We start from the raw sequence: 11,270 nt of genomic DNA on the forward strand, positions 1-11,270 counted from the left end.
CTTTAGCCACTGAAAAGAAATAAGTGGAGAAATCAGGCCAATTACACAAGCTGGTCAGTCGGACGTCATGTTGCCTGAGCTCATTACTATTCATGAGCTCACCCAGTTGCATTGGGTAAAGGATGCTGACAGCCATGCTTTCATTGGCTAGCTGTTAGCCAGTCAGAGTAAAGCAGCTTAGCTCATTGAATATTAATGAGGACTGGTACAAAAAAGAACAGAGTCTTTTTGCAGGCTTTCTATACCAAACTAGAATGGCTTGAAAAAAGATAACCAAGGCATTTTTTCCACTCCCATTTTCCCAAAAATATTAGTCCATGGTAGAACTTCAGACATTACCACAAAGTAATGAAATACGTATGGCAGGGCACCTTTAAAAACCCTGTCTCAGGAGGTGTGTGTGTGTGTGTGTGTGTGTGTGTGTGTGTGTGTGTGTGTGTGTGTGTGTGTGTGTGTGTGTGTGTGTGTGTGTGTGTGTGTGTGTGTGTGTGTGTGTGTGTGTGTGTGTGTGTGTGTGTGTGTGTGTGTGTGTGTGTGTGTGTGTGTGTGTGTGTGTCGACAACTGCAGGGGTGAAACTCCTCATCCTATAGGCTGTCTGGCAGCGAGACCTGTGTTTTGTGTGTGTGGTCTCTGTGTCGTGGTCACAATTGTCACACATACACAGACGCACATAGACAACTGCTCTTTTCTCACATAAAGCATAGTTGCATACAATTTCTCTCACTTACCTACAAGTCCTTACACTTAACTATTTGCGTACAAGGCCTGTCTGTACACAGTTTCACATTGTGAAATACACACAAGACTCCTTTAGTGCTGAAATGTGCAGGTGCTGCCAGTGTGTTGTTTACACACACACACACAGAGCATGTCTACAGAACTAAAAGAAAGGCAAGGAGAAATATGTCAATGGGACAGTTAAAGAATGTATTTTGTTTATTACAACTTAATTCCTATTTTCATTGTTCAGGTCATTGTTTTTTTTAGGCCATAGTAAAGTTGCACTCACCAAGTCAATTGCTCAGATCTGGGAATGGAGCAACATCACAAAAAGGAAATCATATATGAGGCAAGAAAGACGAGCAGTCAGGCGATTGGACAGGTTTTAAACAAAGCCCCAGGACGGCCAAATTAATATGGAGTGGAAAACAAAGGCAAACAGTACAATTATTCACCAAACCAACTGTTAAAATATGCATCACAGTCTACAGACTGACCCATTAGGAGTGCACAATTCAGAAAATGTCACGATTCGATTCAATATGGATTTATTTTTTGGCTCAAGATTCGATTCAAAATTAATTTTTGATTCAAAAATTATTCTAAATTTTAAAAAAACATTTACAGTATATAAATGTAATTACTTTTCCCATGTGACAGTAAACACACCATTACAATATGAAAAAAGAAGAAAAAAGATAATATATACTATATATATATATATATATATATATATATATGAATTGATTTTTGGAATTCTATGAATCGATTTTGAATTGGTAGACCTTGAATCGTTAGTCTACAGTATGTGCCTCGATTATATTTGAGTCACAGAGCTAAGGATACAATCTGTTGTCAGTTGTCAACATCCATCACAGTGTCCTTGTGGTGGTGAGCCTGCACTATAATATACTTTACGCTGAAATATAGTGTTTTTGGTAATCTGCCATTACTGTTTATACTGTTTTATTGCTTTGTTTATAACCTTGTTCAATCACTTGATGACTTGTTTCTTCTGACATATCAAACATCATTGTAGCAATATTTCTGTGTTCCCACATCTACGCAGTTACTTTAAGTACATTGTAACCCACTCTGCTACTAGCAGTACTGCAGCAGCCTGAGGTTCAGTGCCTTTCTCCTTTTGCCTTTTTACAGCTATAAACTGTATACGTTAAGTCTGATCTCTGATGTGTTTTATGTTACGGTTTTCAAACACTGAATATACATTTAGTAAATTGGCTTTGGTGGTGTGCCGTATAAAAAACTTTGGAATAGAGATCAACAGTCCGCCGCTCCTCTGAGAAACTTTGGGTTCTGGAAGTAAATTTCCCATTCATTTCTCCCATAGACGTCTGGAAAAATCCATATACCTTAGGCTAACCAGCTACCATATGACTCATAAACATACAACATATCATTGTGAGTGAAAAAACGAACAGAAAATCCAAAAAAGTCAAAGGTCCAAGACTGTGTACATATTTTCATTATTGAACAAAGGAACTACTCATCCCATAATCCACCACGCACCACTGAATGAAGGAAGCCAACGTTTGTTTAGCTAACAGCTAATTTGGCTAACTGCTAGCTGTGACAGCATGTAATAACTTTAAAAGACCCTCAAAATAAAACCTGAAAATATCGTTAAAATATATAACAGCTATTACGTCAGCTATTGCCTGCTTTCCCAGTGTTTAGTTTTGAGTTAACATTTTTTTAATGACTGAATGAAGTTGTTTGCTAGTGGATAGCTTCCCGGTGGAGGCTAACAACAGAAGCGTTGGAACAGATGGTGATTCGTGCAGTGTCGTAAATCCTCATGAAAATGGAATCTCATCTTGGGCATGCTCACAGATCAGGTACCAACAGCTCCCCCTCCTCACCAACACGAGTTCCATCAATCAGAGGCATCATTGTGGGATTGCTCAGGATTGTGGGTGATAAAGTACTTATCCAAGACATCGCAAATAAAAGACATTTATCTCAAAACAAGGTTGGTGCTACATGAACTTTTGGCATCTATGAGAGCATATACGATCGCCTAGTCATGTGGTAGCTGGTTTAAGTCTACCATTGACGGTTATGATTTTATGGCTTGTAGCCATAATTGTCATTTAAGAAATTGCAATATATTTTTACTTCCGGAACCCGGTGTGGGTGGGACTGTTGAGCTCTATATAGCTTGTACATATAAGGTTTGTGTTTGTTCGTTTTAAGCCTTATTCTGTGTGGCTCAGGGAGAGCACATTGGCTGACAGTGAGGTCAGCAATTATGGCTGGGTCATGTGGTGTTGCATGCATGCGCACAGTCGCTCACACATGCAAACATTATCTGTCACTTCCACTGACATTCACAAGTCATCATCAGCATAACCGTACATCACACCGCACACTACATTTGGCAACGTTTGTAATTTGAATTTCATCGGTTAAGAGTCATTTTTTTATTATTGCTGCATTTTCTTTTTTTAATGAGCGTTGAAAGTATTACCAAAAGTTCAATATATTAATTCTTAAAAAAATATTCTTAAAAAATGTAACAATCACAAATGAGGGTTATAGATTTCAATGACGTTAAAGAATGGTATACAAAAATGTTCCGATTATGCATAAGAACGCAAAGCATAGAAATGTTAAGACCAGAAAATGATTTTACATCTTAAAAAATGTTGATATTGCAGTTGATAGGATAGCCAAGCTTAGTAGACTGTTCACCATACTTTAAACCAACACTATGTAACTTTTTGTTCCTTAAAATAATGTTTCCACAACCGTTTTAGTGGTTCATCAACTCATAACAGGGTGAACAGGACTTCTGCATTTGCTTTGCAGCTCTCTACCGGCTATAACCGCACTATGCAAGTTTGCCAGATCTGGTAGCGGAGCTGTAGTTCCAATGAGACTTAATGGGACAATTCCGCTTCCAACCTGTAGGGGCACCAAAGCAGGAAAAGTTGCATTGTGTTGCTTTATAGTTTAGTGTTTTGGCTAAACATTTGATTAACTGATTGATCTTCATTTTCAAACACAATCAGATAAGAAGATTGATACCGCATTCATATCTGTCAGTTTTAAGGGTACAGCCTGCTGCCAGGTAGCTGAGCTTAGCATAAAAACTACAAACAAGGTAAGAAAATATGCCTACCAGAACCTCTAAAGCTCACTTATCAATAGGGGTATCACGATTCTATTGTAATACTTTATTTCACAAGTGACTTTAACATCAGTTAACAGAAGTAGATGATGAATTATTGTTAGCCTGAAGCAGCAGTAACTGCCTGATAAAAACTGTGGGAAGCAGAAGTTAAGAAGGGAAGTGTGCTCATAAGTTTATGTTCGTGTTGCCTTAGCAGTAGAGGGTTCTCACATGCTCTTATGCACACTCTGTGAGGGGGAGATAAGAGATGTACAGTCCTTTCTGTGGCTTTTGTGATGAGCCTTGACTTCTGTACATCTGTAGAGGCTTTAATCAATGTTCGTAAAAATATACAAAAGGCAGTGGTTTGATTTTAAGAATACAATAAAAGGAAGTTTGAAAGATCTATCATATCTCTTTTCTGACAGGCATTACAGTTGCTCATATCATTGTGTAAAAACCCAACCTTGCATCTACATGTATATTAACAAGTCAGCATATGCTTTTGCCCACTTAGTTTTCGTCTGCAGTTTTCTGTCTATGGAGCTTACGGTCACTTTTCACTTCTTCTCCTTTATGGAATCCACTGATTATGTTGCACTAAATCTTCTAGTACATGTTGATGGTAAATGAAAAAAAAAGCACAGCAGGGGGCTGACAAAGGTTGTCAATACTGTGTCACAGAGGGCTGACATCTTATTTAAAGAAATGCAGGGATATCAATATGGGGATTTCATAATAATTTATTTGGAGTTGTTTGCTTTGTTTTTGGTCTCAACCAACTCCTGAGGGGAATAACTCTCTAGCTACTGTATACCAGCTAGTCTGCCATTTAGTGCTAAACAGGTAGTGTACAGTGGGTTTTAGAGCTTTCTTACTGAAAACAGCTGCCAGCTATGGTCGAGTACAAGGAGAAAATTACCAGATTTATATTGTAAAATGTATACATGTTCCAGCTTTGTTGTATTATGGCAGTACTCCCAGTAAATGTAAACATTGACAATGTTTCCCTTTAACCAAACAATACAATATGTTATTCTGAACTCATTGAGTGTCAAACTCAGGTCTTAGAAAAAATGACATTGTATGGACTAAAGCATGTTGTGTACCTGCTCAGTCAGAATTTTTGGTTTCAGTTGCAGGATTTACTCTGTACATCTTGATCATTTCTGCTAGTTGTTAGCCACCAAATCTGTAAGTCAGCAAGTAGACATGTCCCAGTGGTGCCAAAATTGGAAATGTGTTGATGGAAGCGTGTTGCTACATGTACCAGTAAAAACACAAGCTAGGGATGCCGGTTATATTAACATAACCATGGGTAACACTGCACAGTAGTTTATAGACAGGTTTTACAACTCTGGAAGTTCATCACAGTGACAATAATTGTATCCTCCATCCCACAGTTGTGAGGTAAATAGTTGAACTGGGCTGTGAAATGTCTACGAGGAATGTGTACATGCATGTATTTCATGGACTAATGTATGTGCTGTACTATATATATACTAATGTTAGCTAACACCACATGCAAGGGGGACATCAATAATGTTTACATCATGCACTGTCACAAGCAAGAGCCTCTAGTCCATGAGTATGCTTTCTTCTGCGCAGTGGTCTGGTGTAGTTTGTTAGAAATAAAACAGTTCCAACATTAAACTGCTCACAAACGGGTCTGTGGATTATCTTCAGTAATTGGGTCATGATTTCTGGAAAGAGACCATGCTGTTGAGTTTTTCAAATGTGTTTTTACAAGCCGGAAGACAAGAGGACTTAAATTCAAGAAAAGGCAGTCATCTCCGCGGCCAATATCTCCAACACTGGGCAACTCGCACCAAAACAATCTAGATTGATTAATAGCACTGTAGGTAAGAGTAAAAATATGTATTTTTGATTTTGGGGTGAACCTTTTTGCAAAGTGCCTATTCAGTTTTTGCTCAGCATGTAATCCCGTCATACAAAAAGGCCAAAAACTCTGGTCACAGATTCTGAAACGTGAATATTTGCTGCTTTTCTCAGCACTTAATTGAATATCAGTTAATTGAATTCAGGCCCAGTACTGAATGTAGGTCACCCACGTTTGGCAGTGCTCAGAGCCCAATCACTGTAGTCATGTAGTCACATAGTAAATGGAAGAAAATGGACTTGAAAGTATAAAAATTTGCTCCAGTTTGCATGTACCACTCTGTATTGCGAGTGAAACGCGAGCTGTTGCGTGTCCTGTGTAGACAGCTAGATTAGTTGAAATAGGAGCATATCCCTTCCGTCAAGCAAGAATGAGACTGACTGACAACTGAAACACATGGCTAAAACGCTTTCTCTGTAGACACACCGTAACACCCAAAGGAAACACTGTTTTCTATATCAACGCCATTTCTTGTTATTTTTAGCTACAATTACGTGTTGTGTCAAGCTGTGAAGTGAGTGTATTTTTACACTGTTATTAGGCAAGGCCTTGTGATGTCAGGGAAAGGGAGAATGAGAAGGAGGGGAGGGGCTGGCGGCACTAGTCCTGCTGTTGAATTATTGAGGTGCAAAGCTGCTCTGCTCTCACTGAACTTGGACACGAGCTGAGAAGTGGACCCCTCAGACTCCTTTCTGTGCTTCTTTTCTTTATCTGATTTTCTTTCATGTGTCACCCTTAGCCACAGTCTCTCCCTTTTCTCTTTTCCTTCCTCTGTCTAGTCATCTCCTCTCCCCTCTCTGCAAGGCTGCTACATCGCAGGCCATGCAGACAGACAACGTGTGTGTTTTCAGGCTTTTGGTGGGCTTCTAGTGCACCCACTGGAGGCTGATTGGTGGAGGGCAGATAAATGTAGCAGTGCAGCGTGGTGAATGTTTAATGGGACCAACTGTGAATATTTGATGAGAGTGAGAGAATGAGAGAGTCATTTATGGAAAGAGAAAGATGTAGATATGGAAAGAGAAAGTGAGACGGTCAGGGTTACATGCTCCAATGCAGAAATAGTGCACTGTAACATTTGAATGGTGTGAGTCTTTCCACAGCATGCAAACCTTCCAATTTACTTCTCACGGCTTAGAAACAACACTGTGTGTGTTTTTCATATTCATCTTGCCATCTTTTCTCTTATATCCTCAACATTATCCCCCTTGTCCAAAGCATATGGCACCAGATGGGAACCAACTTGAATAAAACTTTAATTTACCCATATACTGAAGTGCTGGACAAGGAAACAGGATGCTGATTGGTACTTTTGTGGGCATTCATTTGTCACCAGAAAGTGAAAGTCAGTAAGACTGCAGAAAAACAATATGAAATGTAAATATAAAAATGGTAAGCAGGGTTCAGAGTTAAGGTTTTTTCACTTTGGACTGTTTGATGGAAAAAAGAAGGTATTTAAAGAAAATCAGCTTGGGCTCTGGAAAATTATAATACGGGTTTTTCTATAAACAAAACAACTAATTGATTGAAAGAGAAAATAATTGGGAGATCGATTGTTAGCCGCAGCCCTACTGTGTTTACATCCATTCTGCCTACACTCCTCACTCTAGGAAACTAGCAAGTTTCTTTCAAAGAGAAGGCTTCCTGCAAACACTTCATTGGATTACATTACATTAGAGAATCACAGGTGGGTGTACTTGCATGTCCATCTGTGTGTATGTGTATGTGTACATCCTTGTCAGGTGCTGTCACATCAGTGTGTATAATTCATGCAGGATGTCTTGTCCATAGGTCCCTCAGTAGGAACAGTGGCAGAAGACTTGTTCATGTTTGTGGAGCTTGAAGAATGTTCTTGTGATTAGCTCTGGTCCGACTGATTAGCGGCGACGGACACCATGGCAGAAGAAGGATAAAAGAGTAGGGCAGAGAGAGGTCCGGGGTCAGACCTGGAGAGACTCTTGAAGGTGTATTCTACTTTGCAACATAATGTACTAAAGATTTGTTATAACGTTACTGAGCGAATCATGAGTACTGATTTCCTGGTCTACCAGTCAACGAACACAAAACGTAAAGGAGTAGCTTGAGAAGTGACCAAGTGGAGTCAGATAGACACTGGCCATTAGGACAGAGCAGAATCGGTCTTCCCTTCAACTGAAAGAAATTAGTGCTTTTATTTCTGGTGTATTCTGGCTCCAACACCAAACATTTAATTTGTGCACATTTAAGAAGTGTGCTCACTTCCAAGTAGCTCTCTGTCACCAGTTTATTTGGTTGAAGCTTCTTGAGGAGGTACAGCACCAGATTCATATTTAGTTGTGAGATAGGTGCAATAATTACACTTCTAAGGTGAAGCAGGTGTTCCCAACAGTGAAGTAATGCTGTTTTTCAAATTGAGAAGGTTTTTGTTGAGAAGATTTATTGCGGCAGTTGGATGATTTAAAAGGCAATAAAGCAGGGCACACACATGGGAGAGGCATCCAGCAATAAGTGTGTTTGTGTGTGTGTGTGTGTGTGTGTGTGTGTGTGTGTGTGTGTGTGTGTGTGTGTGTGTGTGTGTGTGTGTGTGTGTGTGTGTGTGTGTGTGTGTGTGTGTGTGTGTGTGTGTGTGTGTGTGTGTGTGTGTGTGTGTGTGTGTGTGTGTGTGTGTGTGTGTGTGTGTGTGTGTGTGTGTGTGTGTGTGTGTGTGTGTGTGTGATCACTTCAGGGTGGTAAGTTCTCACCTATGGCAACTGTTTCTAAACTTTGTCTCTTGCTTTTCTTTCTTGCTTTTTCTACCTCTCTGCCTCATAAAAGTTTTTCCATGCCGTGATTCACACATGCACAAAGTCACTGCTTACCGTGTGAGCTAAATGAAAATCTACTTTCTTTTTGGTTTGACTTTTACCCCAAAGAAAGTAAGAAAGGAAGTAAGGGGTTAAGGAAGCAAAAGTAAAAACCAAAACAAACAACTGATTGGTTAAACTATATAGTAGACAGATTTTTAAACCTAATTTTCACACGGACATTTGTGTCAATAATCTTTATTGGAAGTCCCATTTTCATCTAGTTTTTGATTAATAAATTCTTGAAATTATGAACATTAACTAGGTCCAGCTGTGTGTATGTGTAAGTGTGTATAAGTGTGTCTGCAGCTCTCCAGGCTCTTCAGACATGCCAGAGGGATAATCTCTTCCTGAACACACAAACACACACTGTCATGCTGTCAATCAAGCAGGGTCTCCATGGTAACAGGTCGCTCACATGCATCCTATTCTTCCCACCTGACAGCCAAGATTACATAAACTTGGCCACCATATTCACTGGGTGTCATGCACAATGAATAGTAACATAGTGTGGTCCAATTCACCATGTAAATCTAAAGTCCTTAAGCCACATTCACAACCCCTGGCTGTCAATCAGACAAATAAGTTGTAAATTATGCCTCTGTCAGCTCAAGGCTCCATTAGCCTCTGCCAGCATGACACTCATGTGTTGCATTGTGGGTAATGTAGGTGCCAGATTGTGACAAAGGAGAAGAGTGCATGGAATGAAAAAAGACAATATTTCTAGTTCTGCTGCATCAATTTTGGTCCTTTTTTTGTATTGTAAGTTAATGTTATAGAAGTGGACTATATTTGGGCATAGTCTCAAACGATTTGATTTTCTAATGACTTTGATTCTGATTTAGTTTTACAAGCCAACCGCATCACAAACGCTACTACTTTCTTCCGTGAGTTTTAAATATAGACTGTATAAAATAGGTTTTAAAGCGCTCCCAAGTGCTGCATTGCTCTCCCTTCTCTTCATTAAAGCCTCTATGTTTCAGGCTCGTGGTGATGCACAATGTGCTATACGTGCAAAAAAAAAGAAAAACAATCGTGTGCAATAAACATTATACTTCGTGAGAAAAAAATCGTGGCAGAGAATTGTGATATCAACTCTAAGCTAAAAAATTGTGATTCATAGTTTTCCCCGAATCGTGCAGGTTTACCTAATACCCAAATCTTTGAGAATGTGTCACACAAATGTAGTTTCCTTTTCATTAATACACATTTGCTGTTTTTGATCCGCCATTAGCCTTCCTACGTGTAGTGAGGTCGGAGAATGTGTTAAATAGATGAAGATCAAAATGTTAAAGCCCCTTGAGTGATGAGAACAACATGGAAAATAAATCAACTTAAAAATATTTTTGACAGAGTGGATGGAACCATACATGTATAGTGTGGAACGCAAGTGTAAAGCGAAGAGTAGGGGTGTCACGCTTCTTTAAATCCTTGATTCAATTTTCGATTCAAATGTTACGGTTCGATTCTCGAGTTTTACATTTCTTTATTTTGTTAGGTTGCTATGCAAATTTTTAGAGTACACTTCTATGCAATATAATATCTGACCTTTGTTACCAATGTACCACACTACATTGTCATATATAAGACATTTATTTTTATTATATTTATTTATTAACATATTGTAACAATAACATATCTTCAGTCTTCTTCACAGAATATGACATTCAAGTTCACAACAAAACAAAAAAACAACAAAAAAGCAGCCATGTCCAAAGTCTTTTCTGAACAACTAAGTGTCTTAACCCTCTGAGACCGAGACACTCGCCCACGAGTAGAAAAGTACCTCTGATTCATAGTTTAATAACCTTTGAACCATACAAGTGATTTACTTACTTTCGGTTTCGTTTGAATCCTGACGATTTCATCTTTACGGTGGTCTTTTCCCTGTCTTTCTAGCCTCTACAGGGGATTTTCTATCCAGCCTGGAACTTCAGCCTCTTTGGGCTTTAAATCCATACTGTTATATCCTAGATTGATTCACTTTATGTCCATAATTCATCGCGTTTTGGCTCAATTTAGCCGCTGAATCGTTCGTCTAATCTCTGATCTCTCTCTCTCTCTGTCTGTCCTGTCTATTCTTTAGGAAGTACATGCCCATATATGGGAGATAAAGTCACTCCTCTTGTATGGAAGGCTAGAGGGGACAAAAATGCCTATATACTCTATTAAAGGCCAAATGGTGCACGATTGAGGTGAGGAGATCGGACTGCAGACACCATATTTCTGTGTCCCCCCCCCCCCCCCCCCCACCACCCCTTTGCCCCTTGTTGTATAACATTGCTTGTGGGTGGTAAATATGACATTATGTTATTATTGGCATAAGTAAATGTCATAAGAGCAAAACATCTTGACTTTTTGGGAAAAAATTCATGTATTTTGTCAACTGTATAAGTTATAATGATTATTTCTTCACAGTGTGACTCCCAAGACAGAGACGTGGTTTTAGAATGGAAATGGCTTAGGTTTTACTTATATGTCTGTGATATCAATACATATCTGGAAGATTCATTCATTCATTTATTTATTTATTTATTTATTTATTTATCTTAAAGGCCCTACAACCATGCAACATGCAAGTGACCTCACTGCCACCCAAATATTCTAATAGCCCAGTTTGTCCTAAAGACAATGATGTTCATATTTTGACTGTAGACAACAGGGTTGATGTTTTACAAGCTTCTTTATAAAATA

General features: G+C 39.0%; 1 protein-coding gene across 50 annotated transcripts in view; it reads left to right on the forward strand.

Moving 5' to 3' along the window:
- camk2g2 (calcium/calmodulin-dependent protein kinase (CaM kinase) II gamma 2) overlaps positions 1–11,270 on the forward strand; it is a 60,277-nt gene that overhangs the window by 1,934 nt on the left and 47,073 nt on the right. The gene's annotated exons all lie outside the window — the stretch shown is intronic.

This window comes from Etheostoma spectabile, chromosome 17 (genome assembly GCF_008692095.1).
Source record: "Etheostoma spectabile isolate EspeVRDwgs_2016 chromosome 17, UIUC_Espe_1.0, whole genome shotgun sequence".
NCBI classification, from domain to species: domain Eukaryota; kingdom Metazoa; phylum Chordata; class Actinopteri; order Perciformes; family Percidae; genus Etheostoma; species Etheostoma spectabile.